General features: G+C 41.7%; 1 long non-coding RNA gene across 1 annotated transcript; it reads right to left on the bottom strand.

Annotated features, from left to right (window-relative positions):
• Positions 1-276: 276 nt before the first annotated feature.
• On the bottom strand, positions 277-1,319 carry LOC145792289 (uncharacterized). Its single transcript, XR_014331678.1, has 2 exons — positions 1,189-1,319; positions 277-556 (listed from the first exon to the last, which is right to left on the bottom strand). It is a non-coding gene; the product is annotated as an uncharacterized LOC145792289 (long non-coding RNA).
• Between the last annotated feature and the right edge of the window lie 4,399 nt (positions 1,320-5,718).

The following is a 5,718-nucleotide window of genomic DNA, read 5'->3' as shown; positions in this document are numbered from 1 at the left end:
ATTTACGGAGAATTTATGGATAATTGACTACTAATTTACTGAGTAATTTATAGAGAATTTACTGGGCAATTTGCTGAGAATTTATTGGGAATTTACTGAGCAATTTATAGAGTAATTGTCACGACCCGAACCCGCCCCCGCCCCCGTGGGTTAAGGACGTAACCGGCCAGTAATCATGAGATTACCTACGGCCTCAAACTGTTCCAAACGTATTTTAACAGAGTTAATGGGGGCCAAACGGAAGCAAAATTAAAAACTTTGTCCATAGAGCCGTGCTTATATGCACATCAAACAAACCATACTCAGATACGTTAATAACTCACATCAAAAGTGCAGTTTCACAAAATTCATTACAGACAGGATCGTCCAAAACGAGTCAACCTATAACAGACTATGTACAGACATGCACTGGGTCCTTGCCAACAAGACAAAACATAGGTACATAGTAAAAGGGCAAGGATGGTCTCATGCGCGAGGCACAAGGCTGACTCTCCCAAAACTCCTGTTGTTCCTAGCAGACTTCACTGGGGCTGGGTTTGGACTTCCCTTGGCTCACCTACAAATACATGAATGAGCGTGAGCGATAGCCCAGTGAATAATATCAAACATAACAGTTACATAACAATATGTAGATCAACATGCTCCAAACGGCCTTGGGCCCAATTCATACTTCTGTTTAACAGCAAAATATATATAACTATACGAAATGCAAGTCAAGTAACTGTAGTTCCAAACATTCTGGCCTTTGGCCCATCCGGGTTTCCATTCATGGCAAAACGGCCTTCGGCCCATTCATTCATGTCAAACGGCCTTTGGCCCATTCATTCATGTCAAACGGCCTTTGGCCCATTCATTCATGTCAAACGGCCTTTGGCCCATTCGTTCATGTCAAACGGCCTTTGGCCCATTCATTCATGTCAAACGGCCTTTGGCCCATTCATTCATGTCAAACGGCCTTTGGCCCATTCATTCATGTCAAACGGCCTTTGGCCCATTCGTTCATGTCAAACGGCCTTTGGCCCATTCATTCATGTCAAACGGCCTTTGGCCCATTCGTTCATGTCAAACGGCCTTTGGCCCATTCATTCATGTCAAACTTTTGTCCACAATCCCAATTAACAACTCATAATATTTATAGGGGAATAACAATTGGACATTGACAAGTTTTCAAATATTGATATTACTCACAGTGATCGGCTTGTGGATGCGCCCTGGAGCTTGACCCTACACATTTCATGAATACAAAAGGGTCACTAACAGTTCAATCCGTTCTTTAATTCACATATTCCTCTTTAGGCTTTGTTCTTATCTCATTAACTCATTTACAATGCTTAACACATGCCTAAGAGTGCTTACAAGTGAAAGAGAACGGAAAACGAATCACAGAATGCATGAACAAAATTCCAGGAAACAGGGTCCCCGCTCGAGCGTAAGATTCTCCGCTCGAGCGGACCCTTAAGGCCTGCAAGGTACTGGTTGCACAAAAGATGCGCTCGAGCTGAAGGTCCGTCTACAAAAATCCACGCTCGAGCGTGAAATGTCCCGCTCGAGCGGGCATCCAACTCTGCAAAAATGCTGGGAGCACGATTTTCCCGCTCGAGCGGCCATTACCCCGCTCGAACGGACCTCAAAAATCTGGGTTTCCCAGATCGTGTTCTTGAGCTCCAAATCAGTTTTCCATCTACATTTCTTGCATGCAATGGTTCAAATTACACATTTACACATGCTAACATGCTACTAATGCAGATTACAACATTAGGAAACTCAATTACATGAATTATCTACATGCATGTCCCAAATTGTCTCAAACCCATCATCAACATGCTCAAATTCAACATTCAAGACTTATACTCCCATGATTTGTACATGCATGTGGGAGATGCTCATCATTCTCAACTTAGATGGTACAAATGGTGACTACAATATGAGCTTTACCCAAAACTCCACATGAATCATGTGTTTCAAGCTCAAACATGCAATTTCAAGGTAATTTCTTACATGCATGAGTTCTAAGACTTCAATCTCAACAAAAATCAACTCATTACATGTTCTTGATCACAAACAACCCTTGAACTTACAAATTACAAGTAAGAGTTCATGAAATCACTTACCTAAGAGCTTCAACACTCAAGCTCTAGCCAAATCTTGAGCTAGATCTTCAAATTCCCAAGTCTTGAGCCCAAATTACACAAATCTCTCCCTTTTTCTCTCCATGGCCGGCCTCTCTCTCCCTCTCAATTGTCTAACTCAGATTTTGAGTTTTAAGAGAGCTAAAGGGGAGTGCAATGCAAATATAGAACAAGCCCCACTAACAAATATTTTAATATAAAATAATGGGGTACTTAATTTATCAATTTAATCAGTTTAAATTGGCCAGAATCAAATTTCAATTAAATTTCACCGTAGGCCCTAAAAATTATGCCAACCACAATGGCGTAGTCAATTTCGGGTTCCGTGGCCGATAAGGCCCTCAATTAAATTTCCAAAACAGACTACTCAAACAGATATTCCTACGATGAACAGATAAAATTTCAAACCACATATTTTCACATAGTGGAACACAAAATCATATCAAAATACATAATCACATCATGTTAAGGACCAATTAACATACTACGGAACAGGGGTGTCACAGTCTTCCCCCCTTTAGGAAGTTTGGTCCTCCAAACTTAACTTACCTTCGTCGGGAAACAAATGTGGATAGCGTAGCCGCATTTCCTCCTCTTTTTCCCATGTAGCATCTGCCCCATAGTGTTCCTTCCATTCCACTTTCACCATTGGAATGGATTTGTTTCTCAATTCTTTCACTTGTCGGTCAACAATTCTTTCCGGCCATTCAGCATATTCCATATTTTCATCAATAGCAATCCGGTGATAATCAATCACATGCAACGGGTCTCGGAGGTAACCCCTCAACATTGACACATGAAACACATTGTGGATTTGCTCAAATCCCGGTGGCAAAGCAACTCTATAAGCAACTGGACCAAGTTTCTCCAAAATTTGAAACGGCCCAATATAACGGGGCGTCAACTTGCCCTTTTTCCCAAACCTGACTTGGCCTTTCATTGGAGAAACACGGATGAACACATGGTCGCCGACCTCATACTCAAGAGGTCTTCTCCGGACATCTGCATAACTCTTCTGTCGGTCTTGAGCTGTTTTGAGCCTTTGCCGAATAGTTTTGATCTTTTCAGAGGTGTCTTGTACAATTTCAGGCCCGAGCAAAGCTCTGTCCCCGACCTCTGTCCAACAAATAGGTGATCTACACCTCCTACCATACAAAGCCTCGTATGGTGCCATACCGATGCTGGAGTGGAAGCTATTATTATAGGCAAATTCTGCAAGTGGCAGGTAATCTTCCCAACTCCCCTGAAAATCCAAAGCACACATGCGAAGCATATCTTCCAAAGTCTGTATTGTTCGTTCTGACTGCCCATCTGTCTGTGGGTGGAATGCAGTGCTGAACCTTAGTTCTGTTCCCATAGCTTCCTGCAAACTCTTCCACAATCTAGATACAAACTTCGGATCTCTATCCGACACGATGGTTACTGGAACTCCATGTAAGCGGACAATTTCATCAACATAAATAGTAGCCAACCTGTAAGCAGTAAATGTAGTTTTGACAGGCAGAAAATGTGCAGATTTAGTCAGTCTATCAACTACAACCCAAACAGAATCCATACCGCGGGAAGTCCGAGGTAGGCCAACAACGAAATCCATGGTCACATGTTCCCACTTCCACTCAGGAATGGGGAGAGGTTGAAGTAGATCGCCTGGTTTCTGATGTTCAGCCTTAACTTGCTGACACTGAAGGCACTTGGACACATGTTCTGCAATCTCTTTCTTCATTTTAGGCCACCAATAGGTTTGTTTCAAATCCCGATACATTTTATTGTTACCCGGATGCATAGCAAATACGGATCTGTGGGCTTCATCTAAGACCCTCTTCTTTAGCTCCGGAATAACTGGAACACATATTCGGTTTCGAAATTTCAACATTCCATTCTCGATACTGAACTCTGCTTTTGGGCTGACTTCAAATTCATCAATTACCTTTCTGAGGAACTCATCCTCTTTCTGTTTTTGCTTGATTTCATCAACAATTGCCGGCTCGGCTGTAATAGCGGCTATCAATCCGCCCTGTTCACACACTACCACTTCAATTTCAGACTTTTCAAAGTCTTGCAAAATCTCCCTTTGTTCAGTAAGCAAGCAAGCCACACTCCCTGTTGATTTCTTGCTCAAGGCATCAGCCACTGTATTAGCTTTTCCGGGGTGATACTGAATTTCTAGGTCGTAATCTTTTATCAATTCCAGCCATCTTCTCTGACGCATATTCAACTCTTTCTGCGTGAAGAAGTATTTTAGGCTTTTATGATCTGTGTAGACTTCACACTTTGCCCCATACAAATAATGCCGCCAGATTTTCAAAGCAAAAACAACTGCGGCCAATTCTAGGTCATGTGTTGGATAATTCTTCTCATGTGGCCTCAACTGTCGGGAGGCGTAAGCAATAACCTTTCCGTTCTGCATTAACACACAACCCAAACCCTTATAAGATGCGTCACTGAAAATCACAAAATTTTCCGTACCTGAAGGTAGTGTCAAAATTGGTGCAGTGGTCAATCTTGTCTTCAATTCATGAAAGGCTGATTCTCTTTCACTATTCCACTCAAATGGTTGTCCTTTACGTGTCAATTGGGTAAGAGGCACAGCTAATTTCGAAAAGTCCTTTACAAACCTTCTGTAGTACCCAGCTAAGCCCATGAAACTGCGAACTTCTGTCACATTAGTTGGTGTAGGCCAATTTACAATTGCTTCTATTTTCTGCGGGTCCACTGAAATTCCTTCCTTGTTGACCACGTGCCCTAAGAAAATAACTTCATCCAACCAAAACTCACATTTCTTTAACTTAGCAAATAGTTTTCTTTCCCGAAGTATTTGTAAAACAGTCCTCAAATGATGTTCGTGTTCAAGTCTATCTTTAGAGTATATTAAAATATCATCGATGAAGACAACAACAAACTCATCAAGGTAGGTTTTAAAAATTCTATTCATTAAGTCCATAAATGCTGCCGGAGCATTAGTCACTCCAAATGGCATAACAAGAAACTCAAAATGACCATACCTCGTTCTGAATGCGGTTTTCTCAACATCTTCTGCCTTAACCTTCAGCTGATGATACCCGGATCTCAAATCAATCTTAGAAAACACCTGTGATCCCTGCAACTGGTCAAATAAGTCATCAATACGGGGTAAGGGATATTTATTCTTTATCGTTACCTTGTTCAATTCCCGGTAATCAATACATAGGCGTAAGGTACCATCCTTTTTCTTTACAAATAACACTGGTGCGCCCCAAGGCGAAGTACTGGGCCGGATAAACCCTTTATCAAGAAGGTCTTGCAACTGTTCTTTTAATTCTTTCATTTCGGCTGTAGCCATCCTGTAGGGAGTTTTAGAAATAGGTTGGGTGCCTGGCACAGTTTCAATAGTAAACTCTATCTCCCTGTCTACCAATTCCCCTGGTAATTCATTTGGAAACACATCTGGGAATTCTCTAACGATGGGAATATCATTCAATTCAACATTCACGGATTGTTCAGTCAATACATAACACAAATAACCCTGGCATCCCTTCCTGGTCAATTTACATGCTTTCATTGCAGATATCAAATATGGTGGAGGTACTACCCCATTTCCCACAAACACAAT

This window comes from Camellia sinensis, chromosome 6 (genome assembly GCF_055761805.1).
Source record: "Camellia sinensis isolate YWXY chromosome 6, ASM5576180v1, whole genome shotgun sequence".
NCBI classification, from domain to species: Eukaryota; Viridiplantae; Streptophyta; class Magnoliopsida; order Ericales; family Theaceae; genus Camellia; species Camellia sinensis.
The sequence above is the reverse complement of the archived record's forward strand: the minus strand, read 5'-3'. Positions and strand labels throughout refer to the sequence as shown.